Source organism: Liolophura sinensis, chromosome 2 (assembly GCF_032854445.1).
Source record: "Liolophura sinensis isolate JHLJ2023 chromosome 2, CUHK_Ljap_v2, whole genome shotgun sequence".
NCBI lineage: Eukaryota > Metazoa > Mollusca > Polyplacophora > Chitonida > Chitonidae > Liolophura > Liolophura sinensis.
In genome coordinates, this window is record NC_088296.1 from 14,246,475 (window position 1) to 14,274,409 (window position 27,935).

At 38.2% G+C, this 27,935-nt stretch overlaps 1 long non-coding RNA gene across 1 annotated transcript in view; it reads right to left on the reverse strand.

Moving 5' to 3' along the window:
- The window catches only part of LOC135462850 (uncharacterized), a 158,818-nt gene extending 143,524 nt beyond the window's left edge, over positions 1-15,294 (reverse strand). The window contains exon 1 of the long non-coding RNA XR_010443502.1: positions 15,177-15,294. This is a non-coding gene — a long non-coding RNA (uncharacterized LOC135462850). The remainder of the gene's footprint in view (positions 1-15,176) is intronic.
- Positions 15,295-27,935: the final 12,641 nt, after the last annotated feature.

A 27,935-nucleotide genomic window follows, 5' to 3' on the forward strand; every position in this document is an offset into this window, starting at 1 on the left:
GTGGGAAAAAAACTGGGAAGAGCCCAGGGAAAACGCACGACCATCTGCGGGTAGACTAGAGAGGAAGCTAGCATGAGCTGGACTTGACCTCACAACCACCGCATTGGTGAGAGGCTTCTGGGTCATTCCGATTCACGTCGACCACGGAGGCGCCACGAGCAGTTGTAGTCTTGCTACACTTCGGATTGGTATTTGAGGGCTTCAAAATCATATGGGGACGAAATCATGCTTTACACATACATGTAGATTTGCAAGTTACCAGATTGACTTTTGTCACATGTCAGTTCCATCATTTTGAGTGCAACGGGAAACTATTTCCGCCTGGAGTAGTCTGGGCCCAAGCTGTGTGCTTCATTGTTTTATTCCTACCACTGTCATGGCGTTTGTGGAGAAACACAAGTCTTGATTATTATGGCAAGAGAACAATTGTCACTTTGAAAAATGGAAAATGTGCCCATTCACATTGAGATGAACCATTTACATCTATGTTCATGTCCCTTGTGTAGCTTCCATCCTTTTCAGACTTTAACACTTAATGGCACTTGTCTCTATGCTAGTTAAGGTATTCAGCTTTTCCAGCCTTTTCTTTTTAACCGAGGCAAACTTTACCAAACTGAGTAACTTACCCTCCAGTCTATCAAGTATTAGGCTAAATTTTGGTTGACGTTGATTTAATTATACTGGATTCTAGATTAACACCGCTCATTGATAAAAGTTAATAATTGACTTTTTTTTTCTTAACGTGCAAATACTTAATATGTTAATATTCACAGATATGCTGATCAGCAGTATTCTTTATTTAGTATTCATTTAGCCTGCTGCTCTGCCCGGTTCCCACCCACTATAATGCTGGCCACCGTCGTATAAATGAAATATTTTTGAGTACGGCGTAAAACACCAATCAAATAAATCATTTAGCCAGCTTCCACCAGTGTGACGCTATAACCAGTATCCATTTAGTCACCTTCTACCCTAAACTATGTACACTTTTTGGTAGAATTGCAATTTTATGACTAATTCACACTAATTCTACCTGAGTTAACCTTGTCGTATCCATCCTCATCATGAATTTATAATCGGTCATACTTCATGTTTCTTCATGTTCTTCGGCCGTCCATAATGTTGTCTATGCACACTTTTCCGCACTCTTCAATTTCAGCTAATATAATAAAAGACCACAAAAGAGGCATTGAGGGTTACGGCAAATGTTCGCCCGTCATCTATAAAATGCGCCCTCTTGTCATCAGAGATGCATAGATGCTGGTCGTCGTATAAGTGAAATATTGTTTAGTACGGCGTAAAATAACAATTTGTCTTACCTATAGATTTCGCGTAATCTGTAAGGTATACCTTGTGCATCCAATAGCAATAGTTGTCCTGCAGATGAAGATCTTGGAGATCATTGCCTGAAGTAAGCAGTTCATGAAAAGGTTTCTTTGCAATAAATCCTTTGTCCCTAACACAGTTGTGAAAAGCCTCATTCGCAGATACAGACTCCTTCTTAACCTGGTAACATCGCCCCTGTGCCAAGGCCATTGTGTCTGGACACGCTCCAACTGCAATGTATGTGTGAACTCGTTTTATTAACGTTTTTGCATTTTAAAGTATTAATATTACAGTGCAACCAGAGCAGCAACGACAGAGAGAGAATTTGTAAATGGTTACGCATAACCGGTGTAATACGGCATCTTTTCAGTTGATCTCAGTTACGGTTTTATTGCAACTGTTCATGTAAACACTTAAACAGTAGCAAATTACACACCATGGATTAAACCGAATTACGTGAAAAATAAAGTGATGTTAATTGCAATTTATTTCACGTCACTTGTCTTACGCTTAAAGCTTTAGGATATGTCTTAGCCAAAAATTTTTTTATGTTTGATTCCAGCCCTTTGTTTAAGTGGTAGCAGTGTACTTGTGCCAGAAGGGGTTAGTGTTGAAAGTCTCCTAAGCCGACATCCAAACTAATCAAACAACCGGTCAGTAGTTGAAGATTTTCAACAGATAAATTGACAGCTGGCATATGTTCAAATAGCACAATGACGTACAACCTAGATTTAAGATTTTAAAAAGGTGCGAATATATCATACAGGGAATTAATCAAGCTGTGTTGTTGATAGAATTCCCTTACATGTAAAGTAGAAGAACAACCGAATGTAATGCTAGGCACCTGTAACAGATCTGCAACATTTATATGTACGTGTTACGATTTTTTTTGCAGATATGACGGTTGTTAAATGCAACATTCAAGAATTCTTCTCACGTACGTTCTGTGCTTGGTAAAACGGGACATACCTTTTTAAAGTAACTTAAAAGCTTCTTCACGTTTGAACGACAGAAATGCACGACACATGGGCGAAAAACACATGGACGGAAGATGGAAGTTGTCTTCAGACGACAAACGCAAGTCTCCAAGGCTCAGGAAGAAAAGCGCCGGGGGAATGTTTCTTACGTCATATCAGGGTATCATACAAATATGACCCCTTCAGTGTTTGAGCACAAAGGGCATTGTGTATTACACAAATATGATCTTTTAAGGTTTTTAAAACAAGGGGTATTATGTATTTAACTATTTTCCCGATGCACTTTACTGTTATATGTATATATATTTTACAGATTGTGGGGTTTGCGTTCTTTATACATCCACAAAAGAGGCTGACGGATTTTACTTTTTTAAAATAACCTACTAGACTGAGACAAAAATATCATTAATTGTTAATCTGTTAATCCGGACCGTTAATTTCGAACAACGAATTATTGGCGTGTACTTTGCTATGTCACTCAGATAATCAGACCCCTGTATTCAATTTTCATTAAAGCCTACAAGAACGCTTGGTTTTTATTTCCCAATATAGAGCTAGGGATGTGAGCTACTATCAAAACGCACAAAAAAGCTTGTCTACTTTTTCCTTATTGCGCTAAGATGACATTGAAATACAATTTTTCTATAACCACAGCGATCAGAGAAAATTCAATATGCTGGTGAGGTGATGTCAAGGGGCACACAGCATTCGGTGGGCTACGCTGGTCCAGTTTTCCCATTATGTTTATAGATAACGTCACTTCCAAATATTTCCGACCACTGACAGAATATGTGGATGAAACAGACAGTGCATAAATCTGCAAAAAATTGAATTACAAAGAGACATAAAATGTTCCTCAAAATGAAATAGAAATTTTCTCTTTTTCTTGAAACTATACTGTCTGTCTTATAATATGATTCCAAAGGCAACTCTTGTTGCATTCAATTACGAGCAATAGCAGTCGAAATTAATAGTTGAAACGTACATAGACTCGATTGTCTTAGTTGATTGTAAATTGGGCAAAAAAATGTGACATTACTGACATCAAAACCACTACAAACTGAATGTGCCCAGTCTAAAAAAACGGAGGTTTGAATGAAAATCTGTATGTTGTTACAAATGTTTATTCCACCTCTAAAGATGTTCCCTAATTTGCTCTATGGGCACATCCTTTCCGTTATCTTTCTATCCCTTTGTTTGTTTACTTTACCCCTGGTGAGCCTGGTCACGTGATAGCTAAAGAAGTAAATTTATACTGTACTTGGAATTTTGAGAAATCGTTTTCGGCAATGATCCGCTCGTCACGGGTGTACCTTTTCAATGCATGACCTATTTTGGACTCAAAAATGAAAAGTTCATATTACTGTATTTATCTGCATAACTTATTACTATCAGGTTGTGGATGAGTTCAATATCACAACCACTGCCGCAACATCAGCGTATTCCATGTCGACCTATACTCTGGAAGAAGTATTTGAGAAAAAATCAGTGCAAGCCTGTTAAAGATATTTAACCCGCCATCGCTGGATTTAAAGGAAACCAGAGACTCTTCAAATGGTGCATGTTATCTGGACCTGTATTTGCACAAAGATAAAAACAGTTTCCTCTCTCGCAGACTTTACGACAAGAGCATTGTAAATTCTCCTCCCAACATGATGTCAAATGCATATGGCGGTCTTGCACACGACGTGTACATATCCTCGCCTTGTAGTATTTGTCAGAGCGTGTGTGTTGTGTGACCGTTTCAATCAGCGTTACATGTTCTTACTACAAAAAATGGTATGTCAAGGCTATTCCATCAAACGCCTTCACCCCACGTTCTTTAATGTTTTAGAATAAGTAATATTAAGTATAATTCTCCTCTAAGTAAATATAGATCACAGGCTCTTGCAGAATATCTGCTCAACCCGGATTTTTGAGGCAGGGTATTCATCGTTTTTGAATTAGCTCCATACGAACAGTTGCAATTAAACAGCAATGGATATATATATATACCTTCTTATCGACAACTATTCTAGCATGTTACAAGATTTGAATACTGATTTCACTCATTCGCTTAAGTCACACCTTGCGTCTTTCCAACAAATTTTTAAACTGCTGACATCTTCTGTTTGCAGAATTCCGTTCTGTTTTCGTAATTTATATACTTTCTTCGTTGTTTTGTGATTTGTGTTAAACGTCGTTTTAGGAATTGGCCTTGCGATTATTGACTTGAAACGTCATTATTTGTATACAAACGCCTGTTTCGACGCATAGATTCAATCTCGTGCCGTGTCATGTATTGGAAGAAGGGACCATACGAAACACTTAATTTCGAACCTCTAAATTATATAATAATTTAGGCAGTGTAACTCGAATAGGAAGTGTCCAAGATGTTACATACATTATCTTTAAAGTAATCCTCAAGAAATTGCATTTCATTTCAACATTTTTAACAGAAAGCGGAGAATAAAACTTCAGTAAATGACCCATTTTGATCTTCAGGGTGGGGCAAAATGATACACCCCTTACGGCAAAATGAAACGTGCTTGATACTACCCCATAAATAAACTAAAGCGTACAAGCGTACAATATGGCTATAGTGGGTTAGTCAAATAGTGTTTCCTGACGAGAAAACAATTTGAGATAGACCCGAATATCTTAACTGGTTGTTAATTGGGCACAAAATGTGACATTATTGTCACCAACTCCATCATAAACTGAATGTGCCTAGTCTAGAAAACGGAACGTTGCATCACACCCTTCTGCGTGTCGCTAAGAATATCTACTTTGCCTCTAAAGATGTTCCATTTTGCTTACTTGCCCTATGGGCACATCTTTTGCGTTATCTTTCTATTCTTGTGTTTGGTTATTCGTTGGTCACTTCGTAGCTAAGGAAGTAAATTTATATTATACTTCTCATTGCATAAGCTATATCAGACTGATCAGTGAAGAAATCAGGTAGGATGAATAGGTATAAATAACTGCAATATCTCAGATATAAAAACTACTGTGAAATAGGCCTACAATAATGTTGACACTAGTCATTTGGTTCAATGATATTAGAATGAAAACAGTCAAAAGTATTTTCCTGAACAATTTCTTAAGATTCGTTTTCACTTGAATAACGGATAGACCAAAAATGATAATGATAATGAGAATCGAAAAGAAGGCAGATCTTAAGAGTTTACTTTGCGTTACAGCTAAATATCAAGTAACCGAGTTACTTTCTTACATGTCAAACATATAATTTCAATTATAGGAAATTTGTCTATCCTCACAGTTTTAATAGTAAATTTCAGGAATTTGTGATATTGTCTAAAATTTCTTAGCACGGCCATATCTAACAATGTGTCCAGTTACATGTTTATAAAAGTGCACAAATATGTATAGCTATCTAAACCAACTAATAATTGGATGTCAAGATTGTTGTTAAGATTAATATAACAAAGTGTAAAACAGGACAAAGATACTTCCAAAGACTTTAGTTAGAAATTTGACACTCACCACACGACTGTTTGAAATATTGCAAGAACATGTGTACAAGTACTTGTCAGTTTGTTAAGAGGTTGACAATTTAGCGAAGGTCAGGGTTACTTACGAATTGGTGGCACTCCATATAAACCTAGGACGGTAATGAACATTACCAGCAGAGCCATTAGGGTCTCACACAGCTTCCCGTCGCTCTTTATGATAGTCTCCCTAAACCTGATTTAAGGGGCGATGCTCTGTTGATTCGTGCATATGCTTATAAGAAACTTTTCAAGAGTGAGTACGTCACACACACGTGATTACATCATCAGTCTACGTGAGCACAACTCGTGAGATAAACACGACAATAACCGTTCTGAACCCAGAACCACGTATGTACCCTTCAAATATGGTAAGTTAAAGGAACTCTTATCTGCTTACCTGTCGTTTTGCGTTCATAGTGAAATATTTATGTTTTGTACAATGTGTACTACTGTTACATTCAAACAACCTTAGTGTGACTATGTACTTGACAAAACGACGAGCTAAGGCTTTTGTCGAGTGTACAATGACACGATGAATACTTTATTTGTCATTATTCGCCCAATAGTACGAGTCAATATTTGTGTAGGTAATACCCTGTCGGTACCACAAAGTAATTATACTCACAAATGTACTATATACTAAGAAGTATTTCAAGACAGCCCGTAAGACAAAATGCACAGATGGATTCAACGCCAACAAATACTGCTCATTTTATTTTTTTATTTTCTGAGACTTGGCCATTTTTTCCCCCAACAAAGAATGAAAATAGCGTAAGGAATCAACAGGTATGTTAGAAATAAGCTTTTGCATACATCAAAAGACCTATATTGTCCGCCAGATAACCACTGCATGGGTGGCCTTCATGATTAAAGCGTCGTGGTCAAAGTCCGGAGACAATTGATCAAAACCAAGTTAGGTCATGAACTTCTGTTCCGCTAAGCTTTGCGCCCAGCATTGGGCAGAGGTAAGAGCAGACAAACATGATTGGATGGGAGGGAGATAGGAGTTGCCTTGTTACAAGAAGGCGCTATGTATGTTCACACACCTATATATGTTGTTATATGGCTGAAAAAAAACAAATGTTAAGTATGACGTAAAACTTCAACACATCTGTGTTTGACCTCTTTACAAATAGATGGTGTATGCGAATATATGTGGCGTTAAATCTAGCCTAACTTGATTACTGTCAAGGTGAGTGGCCTGATCAAACTCAAACTTCTGAATATAATCAATTAAATCAGTATCAGGTTATTTGACATCAATGCAAGAGCTATGTAACGAAAATGCTACCATAATGCCATTATTAATGCTACCATTGGTATTTATATTTGATTTGATTTGTTTTTTACACCGTACTCTAGAATATTTCACTTATACGACGGAGGCCATCATTATGCTGGAAGAAAACCGGGCAGACCACGGGGGTAGCCCACGACTATCCATAGATTGATGCCAGATCTTCCTACTTATGGCTGGAGAGCAAGCCAACATGAGCTGGGCTTGAACTCGCAGCGACCGCATTGGTGAGAGGCCCCTGGGTCATTACGCTGCGCTATCGCGCTAATGAACTCAGCCTCGGAGGTCCCTGTAAACTTAGAAATTTTCTTAAATACATTTATTTCCTAAATGATAAATGATAAATATTTCCACTTAAAGCAAAGACCATATTAACATCACGGTTATTTTTGCATTTTCTTATGGAAATATCTTATAAACGTATTCCTTGAAAAGAACATGAAGTTTGAAACTGCAGTTGGAATACAACAGAATGTAGAAAGTTGAGAAGGCGTTTTATTATTTTTTCCTGTGTAAATTCTCCTCATATATATATATATATATATATATATATATATATATATATATATATATATATATATATATATATATATATATATATATATGCAGTGTAGTGCGAGGCAATGTAGTAACGGACGAGGAGGGGTTTTAACTGAGAAGTCTACTAAGAGGACGTACAAAATACTCAGATTTCCAGAGACGTTCTTACAAGTGGCTTATATCCAAAGTGCATTTAAGTTTATAATTACTAATAATTCCAAGAGTATTAAGTTCACTATCCTGTGCGATTAGAATTGAAGTATTCATCTCTTGAAAATCTTTAAGTATGGGATTGGAATTTTTATTCACCATCATACATTTGTCCCTCTTGTGTGTGTATAGAGAGACGATATTTGTAGACATGACATGATTTGTACAGGCGCAACACAAAATATGTAAACCCCACACTCTGTATGTAGGCAGTGTATAACGTTATGGATGCATTGCAAGCAGCATTCCCGCACTACTTTCCCAAATGTATGCATAACCCAAAACACTCTTAATATTTTACAGTCTGCTGGTAACAGACCAGAAAATTCGCTCTGAATTCGCTCTCCGCAGCTGGATTGCCATGGGAAAAATTCGGTTTAGTTACAGTATGTAGGAATCATCAAGGTAGAGCCCACATGGCTATTAACACACATCTAACATGGCGTTCCGAGCTTAAACAGCCTTGAAACCTTATGTGCTCCTATTGCCCTGTCATTTCTGTTAAATTACTATTTCTATTGGAAGTACAATGTGTAATGTTCTTTCTTACTAAAAATAACGAAATACCCATTTCCCCAGTCTCATAGTCAGTCTATTTGAATCAACAGTAAATCCTCGATTTTTTTTCCATAGATAAGAAAGTGTATGGAGCAATGTATCAACTACGACGATACTGTACATAATGTTATAAATGCATAATAGTCTATGGTCAGGTAGATGGTGAGAATGCCCTGGGTTATATATCATAGTATACGGGTATGCAAAACAAGTTGAGGGTATAGATACTGGTTTAAGCAGGAAGTGTACCTTCTTTTCAAGTTAGTGCTCGTTTTTGTATTTCTACTCGTGTCGTTCACATCGTGAAGGTAGCTCTATGTAGTTGAACATTCTCTTAATAGACCACGAGCGTTTATTAACAAATTGCAACTAGTGTCTGTGGAATGTTTTACTCTGGTTTCCTGCCACCACAATGCTTGCCGCCGTCAAATAAGGGAATTATTCCAGAGTAAAACGTTAAAAAACAAACAAATAAAAAAATAAAAAAGCCTCTATTGAATATAGTTGAAGACATACAGCATAGAGAGGAAATCCAGAGCAGCGAAGAAAGTGTGTTATTGTCGTAGCTGGCTAATGGCCACAGGTAACCAGTGAAATAGGACCTCATGTCAGTTTATATTCAGGTTTCATTCTAACTGTTCATGTAAATTCAATAATAGTAGCAATTTACATGTCTCATAGCACCGTGGTTTATACAAAATAAGGTTAAAAATAATACAGTGCTGTGAATTGCAATTTATTAGTCCTCACTGGTCTAGAATTACTCAAAATCTTGTGTTGTCATCACATTTAACATACAATCACAATAAAACAATACAATGGAGCAAGGCCTAGGGGTTGCTTAGTCCTCCAGCAGAACTCTGGTTTATGCAAGAATACAATGTGATTAAAGACACCCAGCACAGAGACTAAAATCATAGCAACGACGAGTGCGATAGCTGGCAAATGGCTATATGTAACCGGTGAAGTTTGGCCTCTCGTCAGTTTACTTGAGTCACGGTTTTATTCTAACTGTTCACGAAAATGCATAAACAGTAGTAATTTACACGCCCCATGTCACCATAATAAAATAAACAATAGAATTACTCTAAATGCTGTGTTGTCATCACATTTAGCACACTGTGTTGTCATCGAATTTAGCATATTGTGTTGTCATCACATTTGGCATACAATCACATTAAACAAAAGACATCAGTCATAATTTTTTGGCTAAACAGCTGTTTTAAAGCCGACCATAGAGAAGGCTAAATGTTCTACGTGACACCTATGTAGGTGGCTAAATACCACCGACCATTCAATAAACCATCGTCTTTGACTCATCAATGAATACCCGGCATTATCGGTTCAGATAGAAGTACGCATGATGTGATCACATTTGTGTAACGAAAGACACGTGTGCCCTGTTTAATTTCAGTATGGCTGCGCTAGTCACCAGGGTTTATAGTTGGAGTTCTGCTTAATAGGGAGAATGGAGTTGGGCGTCAAATTCTTTTTCTGCCTGAGTACATATCCCATAGAGCTTGTATTAGCTTAATCACAATACATGCTTCACGCCTTTCATCTACCTTTAAAGCTTAGATATATTGACAAAGTGGATCCAATTTACAGCTGTGATGAAATTTCAATTTCATGGGAGTTAACTTATAATAGTGAGTATTAGATCGACCGCACGAGAGGAGTGACAAAACACCCTTCTTATGACACATTACGAAAGAAGCCAAGTTATTTATTTTTTCATTGATGTGACATTTCATATAGTAGTCTAAATGCTGAAGAAAAACCCGCAGTCGGTGAATTTAAAACCACCCGATTCTACATGCAAGTGTACGTGTAAATTACCTGTACGTGTACATATATATTTCAATGTGCACTTCTTTGAACAAATAACGTCAGACTATCACCTTTTTGAGCAGATTCTGGCTTCCTCCCCGGCCGTAAGTGGGAAGGTCTTCCAGCAACCTGTGGATTTTCGTGGGCTTCCCCAGGGCTGTACCCGGTTTCCTCCCACCGTAATGCTGGCCGCCGTGAAACTTATCAGTGAAATATTCTTGAGTACGGCGTAAAGCACCAATCAAATAAATAAATAAATAAATATTCAAATTATTCAAATTAGCGCTTTTCCCTGGGGCCAAAACAACCCATATCATTCAAGTAGCAAAAATCGATCAGCGGCATCCAATCGATCTTTTTTTAACAATGGCCTCAAAAATCACCTTTCACATAATATCAGCCCTATGACGTATTACCGTTCATTAAATACGGCCCCAGTGGCTCAGTTCATTAACGCACTAGCGCAGCGCCAGGACCTTGGAGCCTCTCACCAATGCAGTCGCTGTGAGTTCAAGTCCAGCTCATGCTGACTTTCTCCCCGCACTACATGGAAAGGTCTGAAAGAAACTTGCGGATGGTCGTTGGTTTCTCCAGGGCTCTCCCTGGTTTCCTCCCACTATAAGTGGTATAAGTGCAATATTCTTGAGTACGGCGTAAAAAAAAGGTCAAATCAAATCAAATCAAATCAAATTGAATCATGAATTTATAATGTGAGTCACGTTATAACTTTCAGAGTCATTTACCGGTTTAAGTGCTGCAGGTACGAGCCTGATGTTTACCCAGAGGCAATCAATTTTGAAAATTTTTGGGAATATCGATTTTTTGGCCAAAAATCTCTGGTATAGGCTCTTTGCATGCATTCAGAGTAATCTATGAAGAATATTTATTTTCGCAAATATCTCCTAGAAAACATTTATTGAGTAGAAAGGCATAATCCTAGTTTTTGCATCACTTTTAACGATTTTAGGACTAAAAACAAATATACAGTACAAATATAGATTTATTTTTATACTTCTCCAGTTACGTATAGCCATTTGCCAGCTGTCACACTCGTCGCTGGCTCAAAGACATATAATTGTGGCTGTAACAGCTGATACTTGGAGGCTACACACCTGAGATACAACTTGTTCTAATATACACACAGATGAACTGTCACCTTCACTTCTTTGTTTCTTTGGGGTTTAACATCGCTTTGTGCGTTATTGCGGTTATGGTGTGACGGTGTCTCCCTGTAGCAGGCTGGAACAAATGCCGCCATATTTGTAGTGCTGCATTACCCTATCCTAAAGGCACTGGACACATCGCCCCACACTTTACTTTACCTGTTCCTCGTAAGGCCATTAGTACCGGTGTTAAATTGGTGACACACACACCGACAACTGAAACACAGCACTGAATGGCCTAATATTCTAATAGGTGAAAAACACAGAATTTTTTAGAAAAAGTGTTGTGATACAATTCTCAGATATCTGCAAAAAAAGACAGTAGTAGAGAACGTTGCAAACGTGTCGTTTTAAACAGGCATAATTGAGGAAGCGCAGGTGTGTAGTTCAGCTCCATGTCAAACCCCATGGGTTCGCGCCAAAACTATCCGATACGTCAACGAAATTCAGTTCTAGTTTTTCATCATACTTTCTTCATTCCATTTCCTTTAGTTTCTATACGCTGTAGGGAGAACAAACGACAGTTGTATTAGAATACTTCTTCAAGGAGCAGAAGAATGAAACAAAATTTAAATACTACGTTTATAAAAAAAACATGCCGTGTTTAAAAAAGGATTGTTCACAGTCAACAAATTGCAGGCTGACTGCTATGCAGTAAGCTGACAGGCTTGAATCCAGCGTCTGCATGCTGATGACAGAATGACGCCAAGACGATCAGTACCTGGTGTACTGCGAAGCGGTTATATCCTGAGTAATGACTGTTTATGATCTGGCATGAGACACGATTTGGATACAGATTGGATTCCTTCATTCCCAGAAGCCAACCATCGGATCTTACTGCCGTCACCCCTGGTTCACTTTTCATGAATCCGTTGTAATTTCTAAATTTATATATAAATCGTGGAAGGTTTGTGTTGAATTTTGTTGGAAATTCTTCTAATGGTTATTGACCCGGATCGTGCATTACGGTGGAGAGCTGGGACACAAATGTCTGTTTGATTTTTTCGAATGACCTTATTTCCATCTGCTCTTACCTGGTTATCAGAATGATAACTACGATGGCTATAAAAACAACGCCGCCGCTAATTCCTGCTGCCAGAGCTATCACTAATGTTTGAGATGCACCGCCTAAAAATCAAAAATATAGAGATTAGCTTCCTCTTCTGTTACAACAGTAAGACCTTAAATCCATATTTAGCAGAACATATAACAGCGTTAATCCTAAAATCTACAATGAAGGCATGTTCGTTTCCATGTAGCTCACGATATCGCAGGCAGTGTCATCGTGTTGTAAGAGGATTAGTCCAAAGTAAGGGTGGACATGTTCTGCTAAGGCAATTGTTTTTCCCAGGACAACAAAAGCATATCTTTGACATACTCTTAAAACGAATCTGATCATAATTGGACACGGTGTAAGTTTCAGTGGAAATGTTCAAAATTCGATAATATTGTGCGTGAGGTATGTAATATGGTAAATCATTTCAACCTTAAAGCATTTAAATTTTAATGCAGTTTTGGGAATTCTAAAATTCTTAAACCAACAGATCGCCATTATATTGCCAAATACCTAAGATATTTTGGTTTTGATGAAACTTGTATGTACAGTAAGAAGTGAGGACACAAAATGTGTAGGGCTACAGAAGATGTTCCAACATGTGGAAATAAAAATTTGATTCATTGTGGTAAAATGTCTAACGTACATAGACAGGGGCAAAAAGGTGTCTGTTTCCGAACGAATCCTCTCGTAGTTGCCCCGGGTGTTTTCCGAGAACAATATGTTTTAGGGATTTTATGCTAAAAATCGAACCCTTTTTTTATACAACCAGTTGATTTGACACTTAGGTATACAGTGAGGATAGCCATCTGTTTCTGACACTTAGGTATACACTGGGGATAGCCATCTGTTTCTGACACTTAGGTATACACTGGGGATAGCCATCTGTTTCACATTTGAATCTTATAATCTACCTTCTTCACCCATTCTATTTTCTGATGAGGTGGTTGTTTGGCCTAATGGAGAACCCGGTGACGTCTTCTCTGAAGTTTCAGGTTTTGACGAAGATCCTGCAAACAAATTTTTGATAGAAATGTTTTGCCTGTTTGCATAGTTTTCGTGTTATTGTTTGCCGGATCTTAGTACAACAGAGCCTTCTTGATTCCTTTCAACCTGTGACCTCTAAAGGATTCCTTTTCCACTCATATCATAACATCACTCACACTTTTGTTTATAAAATTTTGCTTCAAAAAGACAGGAAATCATACAACTTGAGTTATTTCAGACGACATGCAGTCTCATATACACGTAATATGTCTGTGTGGAAACTTTGGCAGTATTGTAATGAGCTATGTATCCATGTAGTTTTACCAAGCCTTTGTCAAGGAATAAATATATTACACAATGTCAAAACTAATGCTGCCCTGGCAAAGAGGTCATAAAGATACGGCATAAAAGGTGTCAGGTCACACTCAATTTGTAAATCAACCAGCCCCTCACGCTGACAACAGCATTAATGTCTCTCGCTTACAAAAACTTTGATATCTCGCGCTTACAAAAACGAAAACGTCTCGCGCTTACAAAAGCAGTAAGGTCTCGTGCTTGCAAAACTGTTTGGAAGTTGCTCATGGACACGTGAATAAAATTATCAACCCGACTGCTTATTTACAGAATTTACGGATGGATGATGGACTTTTAATTTTCCCCAGTTATTTGCTATTTCTCAGAAATGAGAAAGATAAGTATAAATGTAAACGTGAATATACTCGCTAATGCATGGACGCTGTGTGAGCTGGAGGCGTGACCGGCCTGTTTGACTGCTTTGTCGATGTGGACACTGTTAACGGGCGGAAACAAATGAAGAAGAGGCATGACTGCCCCCGATAGACAGTGTTACCCAGCAAGCATCGAACAAAACTGTCTAGATATTGAAACATCAAAGGGCTTTCATTTGGTTAAACAATCAGATACAGACTGAAGATTTAAACTGACCTTATTGATTTGTAAAAGGCTGCACTGTTTATCCAAGCTAGATGAGAAACAATCTGTTCTGTGCTTTTCATAGCGTGACTGTTTTGAGTGCACTTGTTTATAAACCTGTCATTTGGTGAACATACCAATCGGTGTTGTTCTTGAACTCTTTTGTGTTGATGGTGAGGTTAAAACGATAGTTGACGATGAAACTGAAAGAAAGCAAACACATGGTGTTGAAAGTAAGTGCAACTCCCACTGCAACATTTCAGACCTACCCCAAATAACCCCATGTGTAGGAGTTGTGATATAAGATGGATTCTATCTTCACTTCATGTGAGCTGAATATATTAACTGGGAATAATATATTAAGAAATGAATTATCCAGTTATCTAAAATTTTAAATGTGGGTTTAAACAGCAAATAGTCAACAAACAACAATGAATGTAAGCACATAGGTACCGTTTTGTCAATTCCTTTCAACGAATACCACATTTTTGTTTTAGTGAAAGGACGTAAAATGTAAATCATATACATCTTTATACGGCACAGTGGCTGTTTCGTTCGCGAGACACCCAAACGGCTACATATGACGCATACAGTTATTTAGGTAACCCTGCAATTTAGTAACGGCTAACAACAAAGTTCATTGATGGTTGATGTGTTACACTGAGCAACTTATAACGGACGTCTTTTAATGGGGGTACCAAGTACACTCGAATTCATCCCAAACCAAGAAGCAACTTGTAGATGATCGTGTAGGTTTAACTATCGGAATAATTACAGAGCAAAGTACAAAGATGTTATGTAAACAACCTGGGATACAGCCATTTTCCCCAGGAGGTCCAGCCCTATACCCTTCTTCACACTGACAGATGACTTGACCACGATCCATTGTACATAGGGAATAGTTTCCACATATTCCAGGTTTAGACTCACAGTTGTCGATGGCTAAAACAAGTAGATAAGAAAAAAAGAAAAAATAACAAGAACTAACAGACAATGCAAATAATGCTTTTCACCCTGGTTACAGTGTCAGTAAAGAGAGAAATATTTCTGGGTGAGTGCGTTGCACGACATTACGCATTTGCTAATTTTGAGCTTGAAGAGGGGGGTGACCATCATTTGCGAAGACAGTTTGTAGACGACACTTGAGTTGGGTTAAACAATGTCTTACTTTCGTGCTGTGTGCGTTGTCCATGCGTAAATGGGTATGGTCAGGAGCGCTTTATAATGTCAGTGGTGTACTTTCCATGTACACAAACATTTATCAGGGTTTGTTAATTACATCCCATTCACGCGATGAATCACATTTTACAATAGACATGTCTGACTTTCATCCGCGATAAACAGGTGTGTAATTATACCGAATGCCTTGTGTTATACTGATCGGTATAATTTTGCTTCTGCTCTGTTAACAATTGGATTGCTTATATTGGACCTCGCCATTATGGACATATATATAGTCTTTTCAGTGGACCCGTAGTATTTGACATTCAGAAATTCTTCAACAGTGTGTTTCCACGCTGTGATCAACGACAGGGGTTGACTTTCTAATCAAAGGGTGGCATTTGGTACAGAAGTAAGACACATCCAGTAAAACGATGCTTACGGATATCTCCATTAATGTCAAGTTCCTGTCGATCTCATTCCCACGTAAAGTTTGTTTGCTTGTACATTGCATAAAGGTGAAAAATGAATGCCCTTTACACAGGGCTACAAAAAGACTTGTGCACGTTTAATGATACTTATCACCTTCAGGTATTACTTTACTGCATATCACTTACGAATTCATACTACATATGAAGTATTGCCTAACTATCACCATATTCCCGCGATTGGACTTACAATGGTATATATATTTTTCCATCTACATGGAAGTGCTTTTCTCTTCAGCCTAAGAAGGATTTATACTTTGGTATGAACTGTACCACTTACTAATGCCGCCTGACCACCTAGTATTGCGGTAGTACCACCTACCGGTACAGGTTACCAATTATCGGCTAAATCTTAAAGGTAGGATCTTACCACTGAACGGCACGACCTTACCACTTAACGGTACAGTTTTATACACGAACCACTTATATATCCAAAATATTTTTTTTTAATTTTCCTGAGCTTATACATGTCGGTCATTGAGAGTTACAAAAGATAAACACTACATATTGACGCGTAAATGGATTCTACAAAGTGGTTATGTAAAGTGATCTTTAACTGAATGAATAACCAGTTATTACATAATAAGTCCCCGTCTTCTTGTTATAATACAGTGTGCATAGTATCATTATAAAGCCTTTGTATTATTTAGTTGTTTGAAGGTAATATTTTTAGCAATATTTTATAAATCTAATTTCACCCAACAGTTTTACAGGAACGGATCCAGCTTACTGTAAAATAACAACATATACCGTCCTTTTTTCCCAACTGATAAAACACGTTACAGAAGGCTAAATGAACATGTTTAATATCATTCTCTACATAAGTCCGCCACATGTGTTACGTATGTATTAAACATACAGCAGCTGATTCTCTCATGTATATCACATTCATTGAAGGAATTTAGGAATCCAAATAATGTCTTTCTAGTCTGAGCAGCTTATACACTTTGTTCTAAGCGAAACTTACGGTTAGTGTAAGTGTTATTCCAAAATAATTGTAATAGCTTCTATTCACTCGTTCCTTGCAGACATTTGTCCATCAAACACTGTCACCACCACCCACAAAACTCATTTAATGTAAAATCTGTGCGTTTTATAAGGAAGTCTTACCACTTACCGATACAGTTGGTTGTTATGTTCTGAGAGGAAGGCCGATAGAAGCCTACGTTACAAGTACAGTTAAATGAACCCGGGATATCGGTACAGACTGCGTTAGCCCCGCAATGAGCCGACGAACAATGGTCGTTGTTGGCTGCAAGGAGACAAAATAGTAAAGTAAACAAACAGCCTTGTTATGTTAAACGACATTAAACAATTTACGAATCATTTTAGCTCCACTTGCAGATGTCATTGTTACCAAGTAAAGAACACAAAATAAATGTTTAGGCTGTGTGAGTAAATAATTTATAAATGTATTTAAAACACTTTTGGTGTACAAAGTAAACACTCAGTAGCAGAGGAAACTGTGGACTATATAGGACTCGGCTCAGTAAATACATGTCTCGTTGACATGTGCCAAATACATGTCTCGCTGACATGCACAAATACATGTCTTGATCACAGGCACCAAATATATGTCTCGCTGACATGCACCAAATACACGTTTTGCTGCCATGCACCAAATACATATACCACAATTATATATAACGGCATTCTTCCTTCAGTTACATGTATTATCTAATTTGTATTTTTTTACTGTGAATGAAACTAACACAGTACGACTCGGCTAGATAAAATCTTGACAACTGATGGATGGACGATGCAGTTTGCGTTCAAAATTGTAGCACTACTTGTTTCGCATCTGCTTTTAAGTTATAGAATATGGGTTGTTTCACATGGTAAACCTCAAACCCATTTACGTTATGTCACGATTCTGAACCTTCTGGGATAATAGGCAATTAGAAACGAAAAATGGCTAATCACACTTCACACAGAGGAATTTTTTACGACAGTTCAAGCGATAACATCAACATGACATTTCCTCAAGTCAAACTGACAGGACACCATCAAACTCAGGTTGTTCTAACGTGTATTAAGCATTAACTGCACCGGTATTAAATTTAAACATTAGTTTTTGTATTAGTGCAACACGGGCATTACGATCTATTTTGAAGGATTTTAATCATGTTTAGGTCTAAGCCGAGCTTAACATTTAATACAATTTTGGACTTCCGGGCCCAGTTTGACAAAGCAACGTATCACATTTTTTATCGTACAGTTGTTGTACAATATTTTGTATGTCACAGTTACCGTACAATAGTCCTATTTGTGCGATTATGGTACATGTACGATAACTTTGTGAACGCGGGTCCCGTTCCCTGGGCACAAAAACTTGGAATGGCGTGGATGTTATAAAATCTGTCTGATTCTGGCCACTATAAAACTGGCAGACTTGCGTTTCCTTAATTAAGGTGATTGTTAGCGAAGAAGGAGCGAAGCCTTGTTACGTTAGAATCTAAAGCTTTACACTTCACACTTACCTAAACAATGTCCAGTTGTTGATCGAGTGTACCCAGCAGAACAAATACAGCTGTAAATACCGTTGTTATTCCGCCTCCCATCACAGGTGGTGTTTGCAGGACAGCTCTTGTTAGCACTGCATGATTCTATCCTCGGAAATCAGGAAAATAAAAAGAAACAAACGGTTACAATTATTGTCATTTTGAAATATACTTTTGTTTAAAATTTGGACTATAAATTTATTATGACATTTTTTTTACCAATATCTATATTTGTAACACTTCTATTTAAGTATACTACAACATGTTGTGTGATGATGTATCCTTTTAAAAACACTAAAAAAAACAATTGTATATGTAATACTGAGGGACTTTTGCTGGTCGAATCGTCCAAAGCTGTCTACGTATATACCACTATCTATGCACTGACAAATACGGTCCAAACTATAGTTTGACTGAATGCGACAGTATATGGCGACAATAGTTTCAGAAAACGCGCAAGGTGCCAAGGCTGTCTTCCAAACTTTGATCTTTGCCCCTACTTGTAGTTGTTTCAAATATAGGAGTATCGCATGTACAAATGGCCTAAACCATCTGTTGTTTATCTTAAGGGATTGACGGTAAAGCCGGGTACAAGTCTCGTTGCTATGCGGGAGAGAGGTTTTAACATTTGTTTTAATTAAAGGCTTACAGCATGCCGCAAGATGGTGATCACACTTTGTCGTCAGGTATCACACGTAACAGGTGAAATACGTACTCTTCCTGACATTTGCAGATCCTACCACAACCATTGACGACACTGCACGCCTAACTACGACTTTTGTAACTAACCTGGGGTATCACAGCGTTGAAGTTTGTAATAACATTGGAAACTGAAAGAAATGGGTTTGACATATCATGCCTTATGGTGATTTAGGGTGGTATTAAATGCAAGTTTTGAAGTACAGATAAAAATATTAATAGATTTTGCGACTTTTACAACAAAAGTAGCTGTTATACAGTCAGATCTCCAACAAAATGGTGCCCCTATATCCAGGTTTTTGCGGCTGAAATAAGCAATGACGTAGTTATGGGCGTTGCCTACTTCTGCCGACAAGGGCCTCCGTGGTTCAGTTGGTTAGCGCCAAACGCGGTGAAGTCCAGGTCACGCTGGCTTCTTCTCCGACCGTAAATCTGGCGGCAAACCTGTGGATGGGTCGTGGATTTCCCCAGGACTCTACCCGGTTTTGTCCCACTATAAAGCTGGCCGCCGTCGTATCAGTGAAATATTCTTGAGTACCGGGTAAAACACCAATCAAGAAAATAAAAATAAATACTTCTGCCGACGTTTGTCAAACATATCTAGGTGTTAGAAAAAATGGTCCCGCTGTTTCCTCAAAGCTGCAACGATCTAGGTGAGTTCACATGTACATATACTAAAGAGAGCACTACCACCGTACCTACGGCTGTTACTGTGAAAAGTTGCGAAACGTATGCAATGTATACTTGAGTGAAAGATATGTGTATAAATCTGTATATCTTCGCTAGATTTAAAAGAAAATACAAACTCTCTAGATGATGCATCTTATGTAAGTATGTCGTATACAATGACCAAAACGGTTTCCTGTCTCGCAGACTTAATGACAAGAAGGGTAGTTTCAAGTTTGAAATCGTAAATTATTCTTATACTTGGGCAGCAATTTAACGAAGGGTGCTGTATGTTGCCTGTACATATCCCGCCTTGTGGCATTTGTTAGATACGATATGTTACACGCATACGACAATTTCAATCTACGTCACAGGTTGTAATTACAGAAAAAAGGTGTGTCAAGTTTAATCTGTCAAACGCCTTCACTGTTAATTCCTTAAGTTTTATAATAAATATATACCTGTGCATGTTCGTGGGTTTCCCTGGAGCTCTCCCCTGTTTCTTTCCACCAAAAATGCAGACCGCTGTCGTGTTAGTGAAATATTCTTGAGTACGGCGTAAAAACACAATTAAATAAGGACATAAATAAGTAACCAATACCTTCGTTGTGAGTGAAAATCTTGTTTATGCTGGCTGGTTTCTCTCCTATTATTTATATTGTTTCTCTCCTGCTAACCTAGTTTCTAAAGGTTCTGAATTTCAGCTTACCGTGACAATATATTAAAGGTGGTGTTGCCGAATGGAATATGGTGCTTTTGACGAATCCGATTTGACATACACATGCCGACCTCTCACAGATGGATCCATGACCACATCTAATACTGTTACACAGCACCGTTTCAGAACCTGCGAATAAAGTATGTACATACTGACAACAGGCCACATTAGTTTTGTCTTAAAGGGGCACACGGAAAGAAAAGTAATAACAGAAAGAACAGATCATTGGCAAAATTATCATATTTTAGATAATTACTTTATATTAAATCGAAAAAAATGAGACGGACCTGGCCTTGATGTAGCCTTTAAAATCACTAGTTTATGTCGCTAGCTTTTCTTACAAATCTTATTGTTTGTAAAAATGTGATTTTGTATAATGTGAGTATAGTCATGTATGGGATATGACACGCTCATTGAGGGGTTCTATCACCCCAGTTTACTACTGACTAACGGATGATAAACCCGTTAATACCCTTTTTCTTTCTTTCTTTTTTCTTTGTTGATAATTACATTGATTCTTTACACAGGCGTCTGCATATAAACCCAAAAACAGACTGAAGCCGAAAATAAATATTACATTCATCAGGAAAGAGTAAGTCTGTTGGAGATTCCATATTACATGTATCAATAAAGCTTTACTTTTTGATACATAACAGAACACATCATCTACCATGCACTGTACGTATATCAGCTAACTCAGACGTTCCTGGCCATGCGTCTCAGGAACACTTACACTTGGAACTGGTGCAAAGAACCTGCCGTCAAAAATTCGCTGGTAATCGTCCCACGTCTTGAATTGATCTCATGGTATGTCGTAAGGTAATGTCTTTGAATCTAAAGATACTGATGGCCAGGGAATGGGAGGCCGTCGCAATGCTTTTCATTGCATCCTCAGAAAAAAAGCTTCTGACCATAGATTATTGTTGTTCCGTAAATCAAGTTTGACAAATCTTACATCGCCCTGGCTTTGACGCGCGAGTGTCGTACATGTACGACCATCGGTAACGATCAACAAGAGCTTCGTACGATCCTTAAGTGCTTCGTACGATCACCTGTAAAGATCATCAAGTGCTTCCTGCGACCGATGCTTCCGAATATCTCCATTAATGTCAAATTACTGTCCATCTCATTCTCAACTAAAATTTGTTTCCTTGTACACTGCATAAATGTGATAGGTGAATGCCCTTGACACAGGACTACAAAAACACTTGTGCAGTTTTAATGCTACATACCACCTTCAGTATTGCTTTGCTGCATACCACTTACGAGTGAGTGAGTGCTTGTTGTTTAACGTCGTACTCAACAATTTTTTTTCAGTCATATGACGACTAAGGAATCCTTAGGGTGTATGTAATGTGCCTTCTTTATTGCGGATTTCCACTGCTCTTTTATATTCTGCTTCACGGTTAAGCCGTTACACTTTTAAAACTTCCTCTGTCAAAGTCTTCGGTATGACTCGACCCAGGATTTATCCTGGATTTACCGCTATACCAACCGTGCTGTCCGGGCCGGTACCACTAAGGAATTCATGTTGCATATGAAGCACTGCCCAATGTCAAGCTATCACCATTTTCCCGCGATGCTCGTAGAAATCAACACCACAGCTTACATGGATGTACAATTTTCCGTCTACATGGAAGTTCTTTTCTCTTCAGCCTAAGAAAGATTTATACTTTGGCATGAATTGAACCACTTACTAGTGCCGCCTGACCCACTTAGTATTGCGGTAATACCACCTAACGCTACGAGTTACCAATTATCGGTTTAGGCTCTGCGGTACGATCTTACCACTTCACGGTACCATCTTACTACTTAACGTTACAGTCTTATACATGAACCATTTATATATCCTAGAGTTTTTTTCCTGAGCTTGCACATGCAGGTCATTTAGAGTTACAAAAGATAAACAATAAACATTGATGTGACAACGGATTCTGCAAAATGATTATGTAAAGTGGTCTATAACCGACTGACTAACCGGTTGTTTAAAGTGATAGAGACTTTCTTCAGAACTTTAATCTCTTGCAAACAGATTTAAAACCGCGTATTTCTAATTCACTTAGACAAGCAGTCCGCGTTCCCCTGTTAATTAGCAGGGCCTTGTTTATAATACTGATGTGCACGATATCATTATCAAGCCTTTGTATTATTTAGTTGTGTGAAGGTAATTCTTTTTACCAATACTTAGTAAATCTAATGTTACCCAAGACGATGACAGGAACCAATCCAGATTACTGTAAAACCATAACACATACCGTCTTTTTTCCCAACTGATAGAACACGCTTACAGAAGGCTTAATGGATATTGTTAATATCTGCCTAACTCCCACACATGTGTAACGTATGTATCAGACATACAGCGGCTGATGCTCACATGTATATCATATCAATTGAAGGAATTTAGGAATCCAAATAATGTCTTTCTACTTTGAGCAGCTTATACACTTTGTTCTAAACAAAACTTACCGTTAAGGTAAGCGTTATTCCAAAAAAAAATTGTAACTGCTTCTATTAATTCGTCCCGTGCAGACATTTGTCCATAGAACACTGTCACCATCACCCACAAAAATCACTTAAAATAAAGTTTGTGTGTATTATACTAGGGAAGGCTTACCACTTACCGATACACTTTGCTGTATTACTCTGAGAGAGAGGCCGATGGTAGCCCGCCTTACAAGTACAGTTAAATGAGCCCGGGATATTGGTACAGACGGCGTTAGCCCCGCATGGAACCGACGAACACTGGTCATTGTTGGCTGTAAGGAGGGACATAATAGTGACGTTAACAAACAGCCTTCCTATGTTAAACGACATTAAACGATTTGCAAATCATTTTAGCTCCACTTGCAGATGTCATCGTTACCAAGTAAAGCACACAAAATAAATGTTTAGGCTGTGTGAGCGAATAATTTGTAAATGTATTTAAAAAACTTCTGTTGTACAAAGTAAACACTCAGTAGCAGAGTAAACTATAACTCGATGAACATATAGGACTCGGTTCAGTTAATACATGTCTCGTTGACATGCGCCAAATACATGTCTCGCTGACATGCACCAAATACATGTCTCGCTGACATGCACCCAATACACGTTTTGCTGACATGCACCAAATACATATACCCTAATTATATATAACGGCATTCTTCCTTCAATTACATATATTATCTAATTTGTATCTTTTTGCTGAGAAAGAAACTAACACAGTACGACTCGGCTAGATAAAAGCTTGACAACTGATGGATGGACGATGCAGTTTGCGTTTATAATTGTAGCACTACTTGTTTCGTATCTGCTTTTAAGTTATAGAACATGGGCTATTTCACATGGTAAACCCCAAATGCATTGACGTTATGTCACGATTCTGAACCTTCTAGGATAGTAGGCAATCAGAAACTAAAAATCGCTAATCACACTTCACACAGAGGAATATTATACCACAGTTCAAGCGATAACATCAAAATGACATTTCCTCAAGTCAAACTGAGAGGACACCATCAAACTCAGGTTGTTCTAACGTGTATTAAGCATTAAATGCACCGGTATTAAATTTAAACATTAGTTTTTGTATTAGAGCAACACGGACATTACGGTCTATTTTGTAGGTTTTTAATCAAGTTTCGGTCTAAGCCGAGCTTAACATTTAATGCATTTTTGGACTTGCGGGCCCAGTTTGACAAAGCAGCGTATCACATTTTTATCGTACAGTTGTTGTACAAGATTTTGTATGTCACAGTTACCGAACAATAGTTCTATTTGTGCGATTATCGTACATGTACGATAACTTTGTGAACCTGGGTCCCGTTCCCTGGGCACGAAAACTTGGAATGGCGTGGATGTTATAAAATCTGTCTGATTCTGGCCACTATAAAACTGGCAGATTTGCGTTTCCTTAATTAAGGTGATTGTTAGCGAAGAAGGAGCGAAGCCTTGTCAAGTTAGAATCTAAAGCTTCACACTTCACACCTACCTAAACAATGTCCAGTTGTTGATCGAGTGTACCCAGTAGAACAAATACAGATGTAAGTGAGGTCGCTATTCAGCCTTCCATCACAGGTGGTGTTTGCAGGACAGCTCTTGTTAGCACTGCATGATTCTGTCCTCGGAAATCAGGAAAATAAAAAGAAACGAACGGTTACAATTATTGTCATTTTGAAATACACTTTTGTTTAAAATTTGGACTATAAATTTATTATGACATTTTTTTTACCAATATCTATATTTGTAACACTTCTATTTAAGTACACTAAAACATGTTGTGTGATGATGTATCCGTTTAAAAACACTAAAAAAACAGTTGTATATGTAATACTGAGGGACTTTTGCTGGTCGAGTTGTCTAAAGCTGTCTACGTGAATACCACTATCTATGCACTGACAGATACGGTCCAACTATAGTTTGATTGAATGCGACAGTATATGACGACATTTGTTTCAGAAAACGCGCAAGGTGGCAAGGCTGTCTTCCAATCTTTGCTCTTTGCCCCTACCTGTAGTTGTTTTAAATATAGGAGTATCGCATGTACAAATGCCCTAAACCATCTGTTGTTTATCTTAAGGAATTGACGGTAAAGCCGGGTACACGTCTCGTTGCTATCGTATCATCTCTGCGGGTGAGAGGTTTTAACATTTATTTTAATTAAAGGCTTACAGCATAGGGGGTAAAACCACAGCAGCCGCGACATTGTGATCACACATTGTGGTCAGGCAATCGCAAGTAACCGGTGAAATACGTACTCTTCCTAACATTTGCAGATCCTACCACAACCAATGACGACACTGTACGCATAACTACAACATTTGTAACTAACCTGGGGTATTACAGCGCTGCAGTTTGTAATAACATTAAAAATTTACAGGAACAGGTTTGACATATCATCTCTTATCAAATCGTATGGAGATTTATGGTGGTATTAGATGTAAGTTTTGAAGTAGGTATACAAATATTGTTACATTTTGTGACTTTTATAACAAAAGTAGCTGTTATACAGTCAGATCTCAAACGAAATGGTGCCTCTGTATCTAGGTCTTTCCGGCTGAAATAAGCAATGACGTAATTATGGGCATTGCCTACTTCTACCGATGGGGGCTCCGTGGTTCAGTTGATTAGGGCGCTAGCGCAGCGTAATGACCCAGGAGCCTCTCACTAATGCGGTCAAGTCCAGCTCATACTGGCTACCTCTCTGGCCATACGTCTTGCAGCAGCCTGTGGATGGTCGCGGGTTTCTCCCGGACTCTGCCTGGTTTCCTCCCCCATAATGCTGGACGCCGTCGTATAAGTAAAAATTTCTTGAGTACGGCGTTAAAATTGGTCCTGCTCTTTTCTCAAAGCTGCATATCACATATCTGGGCGAATTGGCATGTACATGCACCAAACAAAGCTTTACAGCAAGACAGTTCTCAAATGTATACAATGCGTACTTGAGTGAAAGATACGTGTATATATCTGCATATCTTCGATAAATCTAAAAGAAACTAGAAACTCTCCAGATAAAATATCCTGTGTAAATATGTATTTACATAGGATATATAAAGACCAAAACGGTTTCCTGTCTCGCAGACTTAATGACAAGAAGGTTGGTTTTAATTTTGAATATGTGAATTATTCTTATACTTGGACAGCAATTTACTCAAGGGTCCTGCATGTGGCGTGTATATATCCCGCCGTGTGACATTTGTTAGATCCGCTGTGTTACACGCATACAACGATTTCCAGCAACGTCACAGGGTGTTACTGCAGAAAAGGGTGTGTCAAGTTTAATTTGTCAAACGCCTTCACTTTTAATTCCTTGAGTTTTACATTGAATATAAACCTGTAAATGTTTGTGGGTTTCCCTCGGGCTCTTCCCTGTTTCTTTCCACCAAAAATGCAGATCGCCGTCGTGTAAGTGAAATATTCTTGAGTACTGTGTAAAAACACATCAAAAAAAAATTTATAAGTAACTAATACCTTCGTTGTGAGTGAAAATGTTGCTTATGCTGGCTTCCTCTACGGCCGCAAGTACGAAGGTTTTCCAGCAACCTGCGTATGTCGTGGGTTTCTGTTGTCTGTCCGGTTTCCCTTCACCGTAATGCTGGCCGCCAACGAATAAAATTTTAATCGTCTTTTATTATTGCTTAATTCCTTTTTATGGTGTCTCTCAAATCCATTGTTATTGTTTCTCTCCTTCAAACCTAGTTTCTAAAGGTTCTGAATTTCACTTACCGTGACAATATACTAAAGGTGGTGTTGCCCAGTCTGAAATAGTGCTTTTGACGAAGCCGATTTGACATACACATGCCGACCTCTCACACCTGGAGCCATGACCACATCTAATACCGTTACACAGCACCGTCTCGGAACCTGAAAATAGAATATGTATATACTGACAACAGGCCACATTAGTTTTGTCTTTAAAGGGCACACGGAATGAAAAGTAATAACAGAAAGAAAAGATCATTGGCAAAATTATCATATTTTGGGTAATTAGTTTTGATTAAGTCGAAAATAATGAGACAGACTTGGCCCTGATGTAGCCTTTAAAATCACTAGTTTACGTCGTTAACTTTTCTTACAAATCTTACTGTTTGTAAAAATGTGATTTTGCATAATGTGAGTATAATCATATGTGGGATATGACACGCTCATTGAGGGGTTCCATCACCCCAGTTTACTAATGACTATCGAATGATAAACCTGTTAATACCCTTTTTCTTTCTTTCTTTTTTCTTTGTTGATAATTACATTGATTCTTTACACAGGCGTCTGCATATAAACCCAAGAATAGACTGAAACCGATGTTAAATATTACATTCATCAGGAAAGAGTAAATCTGCTGGAGATTCCATATTACATGTATCAATAAAGCTTTACTTTTTGATACATAACAGAATACATCATCTACCATGCACTGTACGTATATCAGCTAACTCAGACGATCCTGGCCATGTGTCCCAGGAACACTTACACTTGGAACTGGTGCAAAGAACCTGCCGTCAAAAATTCGCTGGTAATCGTGGCACGTCTTGAATTGATCTCATGGTATGTCGTAAGGGAATGTCGATGGAACTGAAGATATCGATCGCCAGGGATTGGGAGGCCGTCGCTGTGCTTTTCATTGCATCCTCAGAAAAGAGCTTGCGACCATAGGTTATTGTTTTTCCGTAAATCAAGTTTGACAAATCTTACATCGCCTTGGCTTTGACGGGCGAGTTTCGTACATGTACGACCATCGGTAACGATCAACAAGAGCTTTGTACGATCCTTAAGTGCTTCGTACGACCATCGATAAAGATCAACAAGTGTTTCGTGCGACCGATGCTTCCGAATATCTCCTGTAATGTCAAATTGCTGTCCA